The sequence below is a fragment of the Castor canadensis genome, chromosome 10, assembly GCF_047511655.1.
Source record: "Castor canadensis chromosome 10, mCasCan1.hap1v2, whole genome shotgun sequence".
Classification (NCBI taxonomy): domain Eukaryota; kingdom Metazoa; phylum Chordata; class Mammalia; order Rodentia; family Castoridae; genus Castor; species Castor canadensis.
In genome coordinates this window covers 114,397,241-114,416,659 of record NC_133395.1, presented here as the reverse complement: position 1 = coordinate 114,416,659, position 19,419 = coordinate 114,397,241, and the positions used below count along the sequence as shown (strand labels likewise).

Genomic DNA, 19,419 nt, shown 5'->3' with positions numbered 1-19,419 from the left:
TTGCCTATGGGAGAAATCTTTCTGTCACCTGCTCTTAAATGGAAAAGACTTTGTTCAGCCAAAGATTTTTGGGAAAGGATTTACAAGAGAGCTTTTTCCTTTCCCCTCCTCTCCCCTCATTGTCTCCCAGAGGGGTAAGGGATGGGAATATAGTCTTTGAAGAGCTTTGGTAGTAGACAGGAGAAATTTCAACCTAAAATAATCCTGCAAAGTCCATTAGGAGACAGAATGTTGGAGAAATGCTATTAAACTACTATTTAGTTTCAGTGTATCCTGTTAAAGATAAGCAAGTCATATCTATGTCTTTTTGCTCTCAATCTTTTGGACGACATTTAAACAGAGAGCTTGATTTTGGGTTAATAAACTCCCTTGTGTATGTTACTAGAGAAACAGTTTAAACTGCCAGGTCCTTCTAAGCAAATAAGAAAAGAGAGGACTTTATCTTCTGATCATTGCATTACATTTTCAACATTTTTTTTCAGAAGATAAATTCTTCATGAACAAATGTGGAGTCATCTCAATTTAACAAGCTGGAAAATGTGTGCACTGACAAACAGACTTGTCTCAATACAACTAGAGCTGGGAATGTGAACTTTCCTGGCATTGAGATGTTTGCAATTTATGGCAATACTTCTTGCTCATATTCAAAAGGCCCTTCCTCTTCTACAACAACTGGCTGAACAGCCTGACATGATAGAAAAGCAAGTCTGAGGCCAGCATATACCATTTGTATTGTGAGTCTAGGACATGCTACCTGTGCATTCAAGAATGGGTTACTGGGTCTTTCTCAGATTCAGTTTTCTGAAATGATAAACTGACCATTCAGAGGTGCTATGAACATTAAGTGAGAAAATATATGTGAAGTACACAGCATAAACTTTGGTGCATAGTAGGGGACTGTTTGATGACATTTGATGATGATGATATTAAAGGTGGTAGTCGGATAATGGTGATGTAGAAGATTTGAATAGTGATCGGGGTGATGATAGTGATGATGGTAGTGATGAAGATGGAGGTGGTGGCAGTGATAGCCAGCTGTTTAAAAAGGCTGAGAGGTTATCATGTAATCAAAGAACTTGTGAAAGGCAGAATTATCTATTCCTGCATGATTTATAGTCCCCAGGCTTCTTTTGGGTATTTCTAGTCACTGTAAGGATTTTTCTGAGTGAAATTCTATTATAGACATAAAACACAGAAGTTCTGTTCATTCATGTAATTGTGTTTTCAGGCCTGAATTTGTTTTAGAAAAAACTAGGAAGTGTTATTATCTAACATTCAATCCTGCTGACGTCTGTCTTCATGGAACTTGCTAGTTCCATGACTTTTGTGACATTGGACATTTTGGAGCTCAGTCTCCTTGAACATGTCTCTGTCATCTCTTTGCCCACATCTCTTTCTGTATTCATTTGGATATATAAGTGTAGGACTCAGAGAAGACAACACAATAGAAACAGGATCCAACAGCAAGATGGGGACAGAATTTTAGTGTGCCACTGAAACAGAGATGGAAGATAGTTCCAGGGAGAGGAGGAGGTTTTGAAAGTAAGAGTGAGGGTGAGGGGCTGGTGGAGTGGCTCAAACAGTAAGAGTGCCCTGAGTTCAAACCCCAGTGCCACCAGAAAAAAAAATAAATAAGAAGAGTGAGGTCAGGGATGAAGAGGCTGGGAAAGACGATTCCTTTGGACACTGAGAGCCCCAGTGTTGGTACTTAATGTAAAACCCCTAGGGCAGTGAGAGAAGGAGAGTTGAGGAGTACCTGGGAGGTTAAGGGGAGAGGCTGCAGGCATTGAGAAATGAAAAGGAAGAAGCTATAGAAGTGAATCTCTAAGTCTTTTTTTTTCAGATGGGGGAGAATGGGGCCTTTTGTGGACCAAGAGAAGGGAGCCAGAGGAAGTTGAGTATGAAGATACAAAAGCAAGAAGATTCAGATATTAGTCCTGGAGGAAAGGGAAAAGGTGGGTAGAAGAGTTCATTAGTGCATACAAGCACCTCCCCGTGTGTTCACTTCTGCTGGATGACCTTGGCTCTCTTAAAAGAAGGCGATGTCTCTAATGAGAAGTGAGAGCTATTCTGGAGACATACAGAGCTTGGGGGAGAGATTAAGAAGAATCACTGTCTGAAATGAGAGAGGAGGTCAGCCAGTGATGATTAAAACATGCCCAGGAGCTCTATGAGGGGAAGGAGGTGTGTGTTTCTGCCTCCTCCCATACTGTTTTCACTGTGGATCCCTCCATAGGGTCTTCTATGTGTGTCACATGCACCCTGGCATCCTACATCTGGCCCTTCAGTGCCCCTCCCCTGGGATCTCCTTGTCCATCCTCCCGTGGCCAGTCCTGCTCAGATACTTATACAGAAATGAATCACAGGACTCATAAGTACCCAGATGAGGATGATGGCTAAGGTGCAGTGTCCCATCCTACCCAGACATTAGTGTATCAGCACAGGATCAGGAGTCAAGGGCATGGAGGAAGCACCCGTCGTTGTGCTCCCTGTGGCCCAGGAAGTAATGTCTTGCTCGCTTGCCATTGTATCACCAGCATGTTGTCTAGAACCTGGTACATGTTAGGTACCAGAAGAATCCATTAGAATGAATAAAAGGAGAGATATAGAAAAATCTTCAAATACCCCATCATCCTATGCAAATATGAGGAGCTAGTATTCCTATATGCATTTTAGCAGGCACAGTATCAGTGCAAGAAATGACTCTAACACAGAAAGTCAGCTACCAGTGGTGGACAGGTAAAGGGAGACACTTTCAGCAGAGATAGGTGGGGCCTTGCCAGAGCTGTTCTGATTTAATTGCCTAGGTGTCTACATCTATCAGTTTGGCTTTTAGATAAAAGAGCTACTATCCCTTCAGTAATCTGATCCAAGGTGATTTAGTCATTTATCATTCTAGTGTTGATAAAAAAGGGTACTTTGTCATTGTACACAAGAAGGTGAGGTCCTGCAAGGCAAAGAGAGATGGAAACAGGTTCCAGATGAAGCAGAGCCTCTTGCCCACTTCTTCCTCTCTTCCTTCCCCCCCTTCTCCAGCTTCTCCACCTTCCATGCCAGCATAGAGAAAAATCAATTACCAGCCAAATCCCAAACAAGTAAAAGAAAAACATCTGCTCAGAAAGCGAATGCAGCTTGGAGACGGGAGCATCCATAAAGGCTGTCAGGGTTGGCCTAGAAAGTGTGGGATCCAGCAGGGTGTTTATTTTCAAAACAAAGCTTACCAATTGGGTACTTTCAACAGATAAGAAAAATGGACTGAGCAAACTTGTGCCCAGGCATGGGGACATGCCCACAGTGGCCTGGGCTACTGAGTTAGCAAACACAGCTTTGGTGTTTTTTGCTTATACGGAGATTCTGCCTAAGCAGGACTCATTCTGGAGCTGTCCAAAGCTTGAGTGAGGTTGGCATGGGCTGCCCTGTCCAGTTTTCTGGATCACCTGGAATCCCAACTCCCTCCTCCCCTTCCATTGGTACACATCTAGGGAGCCTCACCTCCTCTGTTAGGCAGACAGCCTGGTGTGATTGAACTTACAGCTCTCATAAAGCTGGCTTTGAGCTGGCTTTTTTTGGACCTTGATCTTTTCCACAGTGTCCTTAGGAAAAGGCCTTTGAGACAGAGAAATAGCTTTTCATTAGAAGATATGTGTCAGAGCATCATACAGATATAACAGGGTCAAAAATCTAACATTTACATGCTGTGTAACCTTTTCCAGCTGGGTTGCCTACTCCCAGGCAAAATAGAATAAGTACAATCTACCTCGTAGGGTGTAGTATGAACAAGAGTAATGATAGGGGTTGGCAAAGAGGTGGAGGGGTTAGTGATTGGCAGTAAACCTGGCTGGAGAGATCCCCCTGCCCCCAGGACCACTCAACATTTATGCTTGTTTATCCTCATTGCTGATGTTTGGTACAGGCCTGCTTCTTTGGTCACACCTACACTCACATTTTCAGTGACCGATCTTATAAACTGCCCATGGTCTGCATGGGTAACAACATCTTCCAAGCTGTGCCTACACCCTGGATCTCAGCATACAAATGTGGGAAACAAAACATGTGCCTTGACTTTCCTTCACCTGACCCAGCTTTGGGGTTCTTTTCAGTCCCAATGTCCAAGGACTGTCCTGTGGTTCCTGTCCCTGGATCCCACGAAGGCAAAAACAAGGTCATGCATGATACAATGCAATCCCAAATATGAGAAGAGACAAAAGACAAAAAGAAAAAAAACGGAAAAATATTTCTCAGCTGCTTTTAAAAAGTTTATTTGAAAACATAGTTAAAAAACACAAGTTTTTAAATTGTGAAAATCAACCACCATTTTTCTCCTTAAAGTTGTACACAGATACAAAATAAGAAGTTAATGTCTCACACCTGCCTCCTTTTGGCAGTTTTGTCACAACCCCAGATGCTCCGATTGGTGACCTTTTGGTGTGTGTTGTCCTGAGTTTAAAACATACACTCACATGTTCACACATATATACACTTATATATGTGGTGAACTTTACAGAACTGTGGCCTACAGTATGTGTTCTGGGATCACAGCTGTTCACTGACACTGTTATGTTCCAGTCAGTACAAGAGATCAGCCTCCAGTATTTAATGTAGTTTATCGTCTGCCGCTATGGAAAAACCACACCTATGCATTTTCCTCTCCCAAGGGCACTAAGTTGTTTCCAGGTTCTTTCTTGGTGCAAAGAAAGCTACAGTAAATATCATTTATGTTTCACTATGAATTCTGATGCTTTTATTTCTGTGGAATTAACTCCCAGAGGTATAACTTCTGAGTTCGAGGGTGTGTCCTCTTTAAATTTTTATAAAGCCTTCCAAATTGGCTTCCACAGTGTTTAAAGCACCGTTGGCACCCTAATGGGATGGGGAAACTCATATTTCCCCAAGCCTTACCAACTTTGCATATCATCAATCTTTTTTTTTTTTTTCCAATTTTTATTTTATTTTGTTTTATTTTTTAAATGTATTTTTTTTTCATTTTTCTTTTATTATTCATATGTACATACAAGGCTTGGTTCATTTCTCCCCCCTGCCCCCACCCCCTCCCTTACCACCCACTCCACCCCCTCCCGCTCACCCCCCTCAATACCCAGCAGAAACTATTTTGCCCTTATCTCTAATTTTGTTGTAGAGAGAGTATAAGCAATAATAGGAAGGAACAAGGGGTTTTGCTGGTTGAGATAAGGATAGCTATACAGGGCATTGACTCACATTGATTTCCTGTGAGTGTGTGTTACCTTCTAGGTTAATTCTTTTTGATCTAACCTTTTCTCTAGTACCTGGTCCCCTTTTCCTATTGGCCTCAGTTGCTTTTAAGGTATCTGCTTTAGTTTCTCTGCATTAAGGGCAACAAATGCTAGCTAGTTTTTTAGGTGTCTTACCTATCCTCACCCCTCCCTTGTGTGCTCTCGCTTTTATCATGTGCTCATAGTCCAATCCCCTTGTTGTGTTTGCCCTTGATCTAATGTCCACATGTGAGGGAGAACATACGATTTTTGGTCTTTTGGGCCAGGCTAACCTCACTCAGAATGATGTTGTCCAATTCCATCCATTTACCAGCGAATGATAACATTTCGTTCTTCTTCATGGCTGCATAAAATTCCATTGTGTATAGATACCACATTTTCTTAATCCATTCGTCAGTGCTGGGGCATCTTGGCTGTTTCCATAACTTGGCTATTGTGAATAGTGCCGCAATAAACATGGATGTGCAGGTGCCTCTGGAGTAACAGTCTTTTGGGTATATCCCCAAGAGTGGTATTGCTGGATCAAATGGTAGATCGATGTCCAGCTTTTTAAGTAGCCTCCAAATTTTTTTCCAGAGTGGTTGTACTAGTCTACATTCCCACCAACAGTGTAAGAGGGTTCCTTTTTCCCCGCATCCTCGCCAACACCTGTTGTTGGTGGTGTTGCTGATGATGGCTATTCTAACAGGGGTGAGGTGGAATCTTAGTGTGGTTTTAATTTGCATTTCCTTTATTGCTAGAGATGGTGAGCATTTTTTCATGTGTTTTCTGGCCATTTGAATTTCTTCTTTTGAGAAAGTTCTGTTTAGTTCACTTGCCCATTTCTTTATTGGTTCATTAGTTTTGGGAGAATTTAGTTTTTTAAGTTCCCTGTATATTCTGGTTATCAGTCCTTTGTCTGATGTATAGTTGGCAAATATTTTCTCCCACTCTGTGGGTGTTCTCTTCAGTTTAGAGACCATTTCTTTTGATGAACAGAAGCTTTTTAGTTTTATGAGGTCCCATTTATCTATGCTATCTCTTAGTTGCTGTGCTGCTGGGGTTTCATTGAGAAAGTTCTTACCTATACCTACTAACTCCAGAGTATTTCCTACTCTTTCTTGTATCAACTTAAGAGTTTGGGGTCTGATATTAAGATCCTTGATCCATTTTGAGTTAATCTTGGTATAGGGTGATATACATGGATCTAGTTTCAGTTTTTTGCAGACTGCTAACCAGTTTTCCCAGCAGTTTTTGTTGAAGAGGCTGCTATTTCTCCATCGTATATTTTTAGCTCCTTTGTCAAAGATAAGTTGCTCATAGTTGTGTGGCTTCATATCTGGATCCTCTATTCTGTTCCACTGGCCTTCATGTCTGTTTTTGTGCCAGTACCATGTTGTTTTTATTGTTATTGCTTTGTAATATAGTTTGAAGTCAGGTATTGTGATACCTCCTGCATTGTTCTTTTGACTGAGTATTGCCTTGGCTATTCGTGGCCTCTTGTGTTTCCATATAAATTTAACGGTAGATTTTTCAATCTCTTTAATGAATGTCATTGGAATTTTGATGGGAATTGCATTAAACATGTAGATTACTTTGGGGAGTATCGACATTTTTACTATGTTGATTCTACCAATCCATGAGCATGGGAGATCTCTCCACTTTCTATAGTCTTCCTCAATCTCTTTCTTCAGAAGTGTATAGTTTTCCTTGTAGAGGTCTTTCACATCTTTTGTTAGGTTTACACCTAGGTATTTGATTTTGTTTGAGGCTATTGTAAATGGAATTGTTTTCATACATTCTTTTTCCGTTTGCTCATTGTTAGTGTATAGAAATGCTAATGATTTTTCTATGTTGATTTTATATCCTGCTACCTTGCTATAGCTATTGATGATGTCTAGAAGCTTCTGAGTAGAGTTTTTTGGGTCTTTAAGGTATAGGATCATGTCATCTGCAAATAGGGATATTTTGACAGTTTCTTTACCTATTTGTATTCCTTTTATTCCTTCTTCTTGCCTAATTGCTCTGGCTAGGAATTCCAGTACTATGTTGAATAGGAGTGGAGATAGTGGGCATCCTTGTCTGGTTCCTGATTTTAGAGGGAATGGTTTTAATTTTTCTCCGTTAAGTATAATGCTGGCTGTAGGTTTGTCATATATAGCTTTTATAATGTTGAGGAACTTTCCTTCTATTCCTAGTTTTCTTAGAGCTTTTATCATGAAATGATGTTGGATCTTATCAAAGGCTTTTTCTGCATCTATTGAGATGATCAAGTGGTTTTTGTCTTTGCTTCTGTTAATGTGGTTTATTACGTTTATTGATTTTCGTATGTTGAACCACCCCTGCATCCCTGGGATGAAGCCTACCTGGTCATGGTGAATAATCTTTTTGATGTGTTGCTGAATTCGATTTGCCATTATTTTGTTGAGGATTTTTGCATCAATGTTCATTAAGGAGATTGGCCTATAGTTCTCCTTTTTGGAGGTGTCTTTGCCTGGTTTTGGGATAAGTGTAATAGTGGCTTCATAAAATGTGTTTGGCAGTTTTCCTTCCCTTTCTATCATATCATCAATCTTAATGGTTTCCTAGTCTGGTGAGTGGAACATTATCTCATTCTGTTTTAGTATTTATTTCATTTACTTAGATTGGGTTTATTTTCATTTGTTCATTGGTTCATTGTCCTGAGAATGGCTCTTATCTTTCACCTGTTTTTTTTTTTTTTTTGGAGTAAAATTGTCTCTCTTTCAAAATGGTATTGTCTTCTCCTATAATAAGGTAAAATATTTGTAGTCATTTTTTTTTTTTTTAGAATGCAAGACTTCCCAAAGCTGTTGGGAAGACAGGTTTCTATAGAACTGAGATGGGTAAGTGAAAAGTATAGTAATCTCTCAGTATGCAGTACAGCTCATGGATATTTTCTTTCATATGTATTATCACCTCTGTATTCTACTCAGTACAGTCCTGGGAAATGGGCTAAGCTTTAAATGACCTCATGATTGTCAGACCTTCAACTTGCCCTGACTGATGAGACTTGCATCTTGCACTTGACCTGAGAATCCTGAACCCTCTGCTGGCCTGGCCCCTGCTGGGACTATTGCCTGATAGTTTTCTGTGTCCTTTCCACCCTGACCCTCCCAAGGCTCTTTGTCTATGAGATCTGCACACTCTTTGGAGGCCTGGGAACTCACTTATAAGCTCCTCAGGAATTCAGTACCATCTGAATGACTCCTCAAGGAGGTCTCTGGCTATGGTGGTTTTGTTCTTACTAGTAAAATGTTAGTTATCAGTTTTGTTGAGCACTTACCATGTGCATGCTTATTGTCATGCAGATTGTCCAATGTACAACAACTCCAGGGGGCAGCATTCACTGCCTAGATATGGGAGATTTGCAGAATTAGTTCTGCTAGATGGCAGTCAAGTGTGTCTAAGAAGGGTATCTTTTTTTTTCTAATTTTCACAGAATCACTGTGATAGCAAGTAGCAGGTTTAATGTGTTCTAACCACTGTGCTAAGTGCTAGAAGCCCATTATTTAAAAAATTATTATCATAGGCCATTTAGATTTGGTAATACTATCTCCCTCTTTACAGCTGAGGAAACTGAGTCTCAGAGAGTTTAGGTCATTTGCACAAGACACACAGGTAATAAGTGAATTCAAACTTAGGTCCAGTTGACTCTGACACCTTCTCTCCTCTTATATTGGGATTTGATTATCTTTCAAAGTGTTCTCAAAGTTCCAGGTTTAGCAGCCAGTCCACCAGCCTCCTCTTAACCACACTCTAGAAGGTCTGGTACATCCAGGATGACAATGAACTAAAGCTGATGCACTGGAGTGGAGCAGAGTGCACCAGTCAGCTCACTAGGAGGTCAGCATCTCTGTGTCTCCTTGTGGGGATGGGGAGCCCCACTTTGTTGATGTGCTCTCATTTGGAGTCAAGGTTTCCTGGTCTCTATCCCAGAACCACTTTTCTTCGACCGCACTTGGAACACAAATAACTGTAACATAAAGGAGGTACAAGAGTGAGAGCCAATGTTTCCCATCTCTCACTCTGCTGCTGATGGATGGGGAATGGGTGAGAGGGTTTTTCTGGAATTGATTCATCAGGCTGAAGGGATTTCCCTCTCCCTCTCTGCTTTCACTTCTGAGGTTCATGTGTCTTTTTAACATTCCATTGGCTTACTGGGGTCTAAGTTGAAAGTCGTCTTTAGGATCCATTTGTTCTGATTCAATTGCCAAGGCTTTATGATGTAGTTCCTTCTCTTGGGAAAATTCTCCAAGTACTTTGCATGATTGCTGCCCTACCTGATAGTGGATTGGCCCTAGCTGGAAGGAAATGGTAGGGTTTGTGAGCACCATTGCTGCTGGGTTCTGGAAGCCAGGATGCCCTGGCCACCATCCAGCTTGGAACCTCTGCTTTTCCTTGGAGAAAACCATCAAGTAAGTAACCTTAACATTTGCACCAGCCTCCAGTTGGGAGTCAAGAGGCAGGAACTCAGGGTGCAGCCTAGAGTTAATAACCTATTTATTGTAACTTTATTGTACTTGTGGCTTCAAATTGTGTGTTTAAGCAATGAAAAGAATGTTTTTGCAGTTAGGAAGGCAATGGTATTTACTTAAAGCACTGCAGCTAGACACAGCTGGTTACTAGGACTGTCTCATTGCTTGATGTAAGGTGACCCTATGTGACGGTTGCCCTTGTCCAAGCCTCTTACTCCTTTCTTTAACATGAGATTGATAAGATCTGCTTTATAAACTTGCTGTGATAGGACGTAATAGGACGTGTGAATAGCAGAGCTCAAGGCCTAGCACAGAGAAACAGCTGAATAGACTACTAGCTCTGAAAAGTTAAAAAAAACCAAAACTCTATACCACAGGCAGTGTAGCATCCTAACTCTGCTGGCGTAGAACTTAACCACTTTGGAGAACAGTTCAACCCTAACCAGTTCAGTTTAAGTCAGATATTCACTATGACATAGCAGTGTGAACTCAAAGTATATAGTCTAGAGAAATGCTTGGACCCATGTGTTGCTGATCGGAGCCGGGAAAGAACAGGCCACCAGAAATGAGAGTATATTAGGAACCACAGGGCCGGGTTTCTGGAACCGCAGCATTGGTAGTATAGTGGTGAGCATAGCTGCCTTCCAAGTAGTTGACCGGGGTTTTTGATGAAGGGGCCTTAGAAAAATTCCTATGAGATCCATATTGCGAGCTGATTTTTGTACTTCAGTCATTAATGCACGATATTGACTCTTCTGAACCATTATGGGTGATTCATCTAAAGAGGACCCTGACCCTGACTCGTGCTGAGAGGAAGCATGGTCAGAAGATGCTGCTGATTGCCCAGGAGAAGACTCCTTCTTATTTTGCCTAGGGTCCTTTAACTGCTTAAATTATCTTCCATCATCTTTCTGAGATGACAAGGGAGGCAAAGGTTGAGAAATAAACTCATCAGTAGAAGCACAAGATCAGGAAATATGTCCCACATCACTCTCTGTATCAGTGACCACTTGTCTAGATTCTTCAGAATGTGTGGTCATAGGTTTTAATACAGAAGAAATCAAGGATCGTAACGACCAGACATGAATAGGTATTATGTCCCCTCTTTGTTGTGCCCTTCGTAGAACTCTCATCACCTTTTTCCACACTTTATAATTCAATACAGTTCTTCTCTCATGATGAAACCAATGGCAATGCCGATGAACATGATGAAATAATTCCTGAAAAGATTTGTCTTTAACCTTTACCCCCGAGCCCTTCAACAGTCCCTTAAGCAATGTCATATATTGAGACTGAATTGAAGGGGAATTGCCCGTAACTCTGACTGAGAATCCCGAAAGTTTCACTTACCTCTGAGCGGCCGTTTTCCCTTTCATTTCTGATGAAGCTGTCTCTCTGATTCTTTTATCCTGCCGACTACGCCAAATGTTGCTGATCGGAGCCGGGAAAGACCAGACCACCAGATCAGCAACACCTATGTTCAAGAGGACATGTGCAGTCAGGGCCATTGAAACTTTGTAATGGCAAAAAATAAATGCAAATATTCATTAATAGAAGTTTTGGCATATTTATACAATAAGATACTTCACAGCATTAAAGTGCACTCTGCATTAGGCAACTGCCTTCACACAAATAAATTACAAACACACACTGTTGGATGAATGAGTTATATACATGAAATTACAAACACACACTGTTGGATGAATGAGTTATATACATGAAATATAATAACATTTGTTTAAAATTTAAAAACTCGAAGATTTATGCTAGACTTATTAATGAGTGAATCCACAGAGTTCAACAGTATTCAATATGTTATAATCATGAGTAGAAATTATATTCCCTGCTTTAGTTTAGTGTTTACTTGGAGATTGAAGAAGAGAGTGGAATAAAAATAGGTTGGAGTGGGAGAGAGACTTAAATTATATTTCTACTTTTTCATTCCTAAAATAAAATTTGAAGGGACTATGGCAAATGTTAAGATTTATTCCACTGGATGGTAAATAGATAAATATTTTTAGTATTATTCAATTTTATTCTGGTTATTTAAACTATTTTAAAAATTTTTAATAAATAAAGTTGAATTATCTTGTGCATAGGAGGAATGATGAAACAATAAAACTACTTCTTTCAAGGAGTTTGCTGCTTCTCTTATGGATTAAGGAACTTTTTGTTGTATCACAAATGTGGGACAGTTTAGATCATTAGAAGACTTAAGAAAGAATTTTAAAGTTCTTCAGTTCTTTTTTTAAGGAACACTTAGAAACTACAGTTGTTTTAAGTGTACCTATCTAAAGAAATTAATAATGGCTCAATTGATCAACAATGTACTCACCAGCTCAGATTGTGTTTCTGTGTTTATGAATTCAGAATGGAGACATTCCCCTGTAAAATGCTTTTAGTAACAGTTGCATTCTTGCTAAGATAGTCAAATACAGTAATATAGAATTACATTTTAATTATAAAATCTTTCCCAGAGTTCCATGGGAGTTATGAAGAGAATTTTTCCAAGTATCATGGCTGGTCTGAGGTAGTATGTAATTTGTGTAGAAAATGCAGAGACAGGTTCTCAGCCCAAAAGCCACTCTAAACGTGACTTCTCTGGGCTTCTTTGGAACATTTAAGTGCCCTGGTCCTCCTTTTGCATCTCAAAATATTCTCTTTCGGTGTCACCCAACTAGTCCTCTCTCTCTCTGAGGAAATACTAACTGCCAGATAATTTCTTCTTGGTCTTCTTAGAAACCCTTCTAACTCTTCTTTAAACCCTGATCCTTCTCCAGCCAGGTTGCCTTTGGTGCACTGGTGTGCCTCGAAGTCAGGCCTGCATCTGGACCACTGCATGAACCAGGACAGAGCCTGTGGAGTCCCAGACTCTTCTCCAGGAAGCCCTGCTTCCAACTACTGCCCTTTCCAAAGCTTCCTGGAGCCTACCCTCCTGTGGCTGCAAGCTGAGGGGAAAAAAAGGATTTTCTTTTCTTTCTTCCAATCTGGTTTTTTGATTTTCATTCTGCGGTTCTGCTCTGCTTCACTTTGTTTATCAGCATCAAAGCTGAAACCAGCTGTGTTTGTTTGTGGATCTTTTATTTCCATGAAACCTGCAGATTTTTCTAGGTCATTCTGTGTTCTTAATAACCAGAAGGTGGTCGGTCACATGGCCACAGAGAAAGGACTGAGTGGTCAAAAAGACCTCAAAGCCACAGAGCACACTCAGTAGCCTTACCCTAGGCCTGGATGATGGGGAATAGTAACCATATGGCTTTGTTATCTTCCAAGGTGAAGTTCCCCCAAAGAACTCCCTCTAACAAGGCAATTCAAAGAAAAATCTTACCTGTGATTTTTGAGTAACCTTCTATGCCAAAGATCTCACTTTTATAAGTCTAGGGCTTCAGCAGTTATAGACAGGGGGTGGGGAAGGGATGTTGAGATTTTTTTTCATAGCTTAATAACCAGGCCCTTAGTTGAATTATTAGAACCTAGCAGCCACTTGAGGTCACAATTTTGTGGGAGCATTTGGCTGAATGATACCCAGTTCAGCAGTGGTAAGCCTAACCATTCAATAGGTCACTTGATGTCTCAGAGCAATTACTGGCACAAAAATCTTGAGCTTCAAAACAAGAGAAATGGGAGAGCTGATGGAAACCCCTTTTAGAAAGTTAGTCCTAGCTGTTAACCCATCTTTCAAAGCACTGTCCACTTGGCAGGACAAACAGCCATGGAGACCCTACTGGGTGCTTATCATAGAACAGGCCAGAGATGCTGGAGTGGAGTACTGCCTCAGTTTGATGGTAAACCAAGGAATGCAAATCTGTGTATCTCAGGGACCGCAGTGGAAGGAGCAGCCAGCCTGAAGGAGCCCAGTTTCTGCCTGAGCGCCTCCCCACCAAATGGACTGACATGCATCAGGCTCCTGAAACAGTAAAGACAAGACCGTATTTGGATTTGTAACTCCCTGGGTATTTTGCAGGCAGGTCTGGTTCTTGTTGTTCACTGACTCCATGATAAAATCTGGGCTTCTGCTTAGCTTAAGACAAGCCATTCATTTAGATACCCTCCCTTTCAAGATGAGAATGCCCAAGTGTTACATGGGTGATTCCAATTGGCTGGTGGGGCTCCTCTGTCAATCTTCCCGGTTCAGTAAGGGGTTGCTGATCTCTGTCTTATGTTATTCTTCCCACACACATCCTTCTATCCCCACCTTGCTTTCTGAGGGGACTGGTTCTCCTGGAAACAAAACAAAACAAAACAAAACAAAGCAGCTTTAGCAGAAAGATGTCGGCAATGACTGCCCCAGCCACCAGGCTTAAGTGACAGAAGTCAGAGATGGGAAGAGTGCCTGGCCTCTCCAGACAAAGTCTGTCCCATGTGTCTGGATCTCTGCATGCAGAGGAGTGAATGGGAAGGTGGGAGAGATGTGGTTACAGAATTTCATCTGATTGAGAATCCTGCAACAGGAATGCCTTTCTTCTGTGTCTCAGCAAGGCAAACATGGAGCCAGACAATGAGCCTAGAATTCCTGGCTATTCACCACAAATAGCTACTAGTCACAGCAGCTTTTGTTCCACGGACATTGATCTAAAGCAGAACTCATGAGTCCTCATCAAAGCTCCAGGAGGTGGGTACTGCTATTGATACAGTTTTCAGGTTTCTTTTTTTATTCATTTATTCACGTGTGCATACATTGTTTGGGCCATTTCTTCCCCCTGCCCCTAGCCTCCTCCCTCTCCCCCCACCCCTCCTTCACTTCCAGGCAGAACCTGTTCTGCCCTTATCTCTAATTTTGTTGAAGAGAAAACATAAGCAATAATAAGAAAGACAAAGCGTTTTTGCTAGTTGAGTTAAGGACAGCTATACAGAGAGATTCCTGGCATTGCTTCCATGTACAAATGTGTTACAACCCAAGTTGATTCATCTCTAACTGATCTTTTCACTAGTTCCTGATCCCCTTCTCATATTGACCTCTGTTGCTTTAAGGTTTCTGTATTAGTTCCTCTGCAGTGGGGACATCAAACACGTTTATGTTTTGGTTTTCTTACCTATCCCCGTATCTCCCTTATGTGTTCTCCCCTTATCATGTGACCCAAGTCCAATCACATTGCTGTATTTGCCCTTGATATAAAGTCCGCATATGAGGGAGAACATATGATTTTTGGTCTTCTGAGCCTGGCTAACCTTGCTCAAGATGATGTTCTCCAATTCTATCCATTTACTTGTGAATGATAACATTTCATTCTTTTTCATGGCTGAGTAAAATTCCATTGTGTATAAATACTACATTTTCTTGATCCAGTAGTGGGGCATCTTGGCTGTTTCCATAACTTGGCTATTGTGAATAGTGCTGCAATAAACATGGGTGTGCAGGTGCCTCTAGAATAACCTGTGTCACATTCCTATGGGTATATCCCTAGGAGTGGGATTGCTGGATCATATGGCAGATCTATGTTTAGATTTTTAAGAAGCCTCCAAATTTTTTTCCAGAGTGATTGCACTAGCTTGCATTCCCACCAGCAATGTATGAGGGTTCCTTTTTCCCCACATCCTCTCCAACACCTGTTGTTGTTGGTGTTTTTGATGATGGCTATTCTAACAGGGGTGAGGTGGAATCTTAGTGTGGTTTTAATTTGTATTTCCTTTATGGCTAGAGATGGTGAGCATTTTTTCATGTGTTTTTTGGCCATTTGAATTTCTTCTTTTGAGAAAGTTCTGTTTAGTTCAGTTGCCCATTTCTTTATTGGTTCATTGATTTTGGAAGAATTTAGTTTCTTAAATTTGCTATATATTCTGGTTATCAGTCCTTTGTCTGATGTATAGCTGACAAGTATTTTCTCCCACTCTGTGGATGGTCTCTTCAGTTTAGAGACCATTTCTTTTGTTGTGCAGAAGCTTTTTAGTTTTATGAAGTCCCATGTGTCCATCCTTTCTCTTAGTTGCTGAGCTGCTGGGTTCTATTGAGGAATCCTTGCCTATACTTATTACTTCCAGAGTGTTTCCTGATCTTTCCTGTACTAACTTCAGGGTTTTGGGTCTGATATTAAGATCCTTGGTCCATTTTGAATTGATACTAGTACAGGGTGATAAACATGGATCTAGTTTCAGGTATTTTTTGCAGATGGATAACCACTTTTCCCAGCAACATTTGTTGAAGAGGCTGTCTTTTCTCCATCATATATTTTTGGCACCTTTGTCAAAAATAAGGTGGGCATAGTTGTGTGGATTCATATCCAGGTCCTCTATTCTCTTCCACTGGTCCTCATGTCTGTTTTTGTGCCAGTACCATGCTGTTTTTATTGCTATTGCTTTGTAATAGATTTTGAAGTCAGGTATTGTGATACCTCCAGCATTGCTCTTTCTGCTGAGTATTGCCTTGGCTATTCATGGTCTCTTGTGTTTCCAAACAAACTTTAGGGTAGATTTCTCAATCTCTGTGATGAATGTCATTGGGATTTTGATGGCAATTGCATTAAACATGTAGATTACTTTTGGGAGTATAGACATTTTTACTATGTTGATTCTACCAATCCATGAGCATAGGAGATCTCTCCACCTTCTGTAGTCTTCTTCGATCTCTTTCTTCAGGGGTTTGTAGTTCTCCTTGTAGAGATCATTCACATCCTTTGTATTGATGCCATTTTCAAGATGAGGAATTTTAGTCTGCGAGAGAACAAGCACCTTGTCCCTGGTGTTACAGAACTAGGAAGTTGCAGACCCAGGCTTCACAACAAGGTCATCTTCCCCAGTAGGTCACACTGTGGGGGCTCTGAGGCTACCATCACTGATAAAATAGTGCCAGCAATGCAATATTAAAGGAACATTTTCTATGTGTTACCTCTTTCAATGCTTGCAACAACTCTCTGTTGTTGGTACAGTGCTTGTTATTGGCTTACACATGAAAAAACAAAGGCTTAGGCTGCTTACCCAGTGCTGTGTAACTAATGAGCCAGCATTTTACCCCAGGAAGTCTTAGGAGTCTGGACTACTGGCCTGTGCCTGTATTGGGAGTGTGACTAGGGAGTGGGGTGTGGCTGGACTTACTAGCAGAGCCCCCTACTTGGCCCTCTGCTGCCCTTTGAAGGCCACAATGGAAGAAGCAGTTTAGTGAGGCCATGGATACTTAGGAAAAGCTGAGACTTTCCCATCATGCATTTGGCTAGTTCTGCCACATATGCTGAGCAAATCCCTTACCTTCCTCCATCCCATATTGTCTGATACCAGCCTAGCACGAAGCATAGATGCTAGCATAGAACATCATTGCCCTTCTTCCAGGAGGGAAGGAAGAAGGGGGTAAGCGGAGGAAGGAATGCTTCTGCGTTAAAAACTAGCCAATAGCTAACTTTACATTGTGATTTCTCTAAATCCCTTTAACTAATGCAAAGAGAGCAAGGCCATCTTTTGATGGGTAAGAATGTGACATTTTGCTTTGACTCTGAAGAGTGGGGAAGGCCAGAATAAATTCTTCAAGTCTTAGTCTTTGGCGTAGTTGTCGGAATATCTGTTATGTTCTGGCCCGCATAGCATAATAACAACTATAAAGCTAATATAATAATGATGCTAGTGTAATAACTAGTTGGTACTTACTATATTCAGTCTCTGTAACAGTCTTATTCCTTTTTGCAATAAACCTTTATTACTCCTATTTTGTCAGCTGAGACCAACTAAGATTAAGTAACCTGCAGAAGGCCACTCAGCTGGCAAATGTTAAGTCATCATTCAAACCAGAGCTTCTGCTCTGAGGCCCCTTACTGTTAACCACCATGCAGAAGTTGATCATGTGTTAGTAAATTGAGGCTCAGAGATGGTGGATGGCTTGCCAAGGCCCTTCAACCATATAAAGTCAAAATTTAGGCTCAGGCTACCTCTGTCATCCTGCTTTAAGAAACCCTTTCAAAGTAAGACTCAGCCATTACTCTGCCTCAGGCAAGGACCGGCTCTCCTTACAGTTCTGCAGAAGTGCTGTGTGGACTCCAGAAAATGAAAATGGCACAAAGGCAGTCAGTAATTTGGGCCTACTTAAAAACTAGCTGAAATGGAAATCAGTCATTTGTACAAAATCAAGTCATTAACATTGATCAATTGAGCTAGATTAACTTAAAAATACTTTTCCACTTCTAAACATTGATAGACAACTTCTGGATGAACCACCCAGGTTCCATGAGAACAGTCAGTAGCAGGTAAACCACTTCCTGCCTGGTCACTGATTAGTGTCCAGATGATCTCCCCTTTCTCAGAAGAAAACTGATTAGCACATGCAGCCAGCCATCTGTAAATACTTTTTGAGTGCCTACTAGGTACAGGGTTCTGTGTCATGGGAAAGTCCCACTTTCTGCCCTCACAGAGCTTCTATTTTAACAGGAAAAAGCATCTGTGAACCCAGAGTTCACTGTAAGCTGATGGAGTTTAATAGAGGACATACAAGGTGCTACGGGTACCCATAACCCAGTCTGGGCATTGGGAATTATCTCCTACAGCCTAGAATTATTGTAGCTGAGACCCAAGTGAAGTGTGAAAGTTAAGTAGGTGAAAAGTGGGGAAGAGTGTTGCAAACAGGAAAAAGCATGTGTACAGGCTGGACTGAACCATGTTCAGGTCATTTCGAGTGTAGGAAAGATATAGGGTATTGGGTTAGTACCATTGGACCCCTGCCTTATCACACTGGATGAAGACTCATGTGATATGAATTGTGTCTGCTTTCCCTGATTACAGATTTCTTGTGGCTGTCATCTGCTGGCCCCACCCCTCCATCCTAGAGAAGTGAGAGTAGATGCTGTACCATGTGAAGTCAATGGTTCTTTATTTTGGAGGCAGTTGTGAAAATTTCAGAGATGCCCTATTCCTTCTTTCCAACAAAATGCACATAACACATGAAATGTTGCATATGCTTTCTGGAGGAGCCCATCCAGGAACTTGGGAGGCAGAGATCACTGGTCAGGAACATCAATTGCCTTCACCCTTACCTTGACTCCCACTTGGAAATAGTACTGGCCACAGTGAATTCCCTCTTTACAAACCCAACCTCTTCCCTGCAAACACAGACTTCTCCTCACATATCAAGCCCTCTAGGTAACTTCCTTGAGCTAATCAACCACCAGTATAATTACTATCTTAAAAAAGTCAAGTGTATAACTCACCTGTATGGATGACCCCAGACATTCTACGTTTTCTCCCCATGACAGGAAGGACTCCCCATGACAGAAGGGACTCACTAATTTTATTGCATGTATATTTTTAGACACATGGTTTTCTTTACCACTTACTTTGCTTTTTAAAGGAAGTGGTAATGGGTGAAGTAGGTCTCAGGTGTTAGAAAAGGGAAATGTGGATATTTCTGAACTACCTTTGTTTCTGTTCTGAGATGCTTATCCTAAAATTGACTCCTTCAAGGGCTAACCAATAGGTGTTTCAACTGCCTCTTGGTTAGAAGAGCACATCCTTAAAACTGGTATCACACAAGATTCCTACACAGTGGGTCCCCTTTCCCTCCTGTTCACCATTGTCTACCACTTGCCTCCTAGAGACTGCTCCAGTTGGCCAGGTACCTGCTGTCTGGGACCTTTGCCCTGGCTTTTCGCTCTGCCTGGAGTTCTCTTCTTTCAGAAAGTCATGTGGCTGAACCCCTCACCTCATCCAAACCCTTATTTTGGTGTCAGTTGCTCAATGAGTCTTCTTTCAACCACCCTTTTTAAATGCTCCCCACCCTT

The 19,419-nt window shown here is 41.3% G+C and overlaps 1 protein-coding gene across 18 annotated transcripts in view; it reads left to right on the top strand.

The window, feature by feature from the left end:
* The window catches only part of LOC109683367 (ERC protein 2), a 998,591-nt gene that overhangs the window by 905,410 nt on the left and 73,762 nt on the right, over positions 1 to 19,419 (top strand). The window contains exon 21 of one of the 18 annotated variants that reach the window (XR_012436317.1): positions 1,844 to 1,966. The exons of the other annotated variants lie outside the window; for them this stretch is intronic. The gene's annotated coding sequence lies outside the window, so the exon portion shown is untranslated. Of the gene's footprint in view, positions 1 to 1,843; positions 1,967 to 19,419 lie in introns of those variants that run through there. 18 annotated transcript variants of the gene reach the window in all.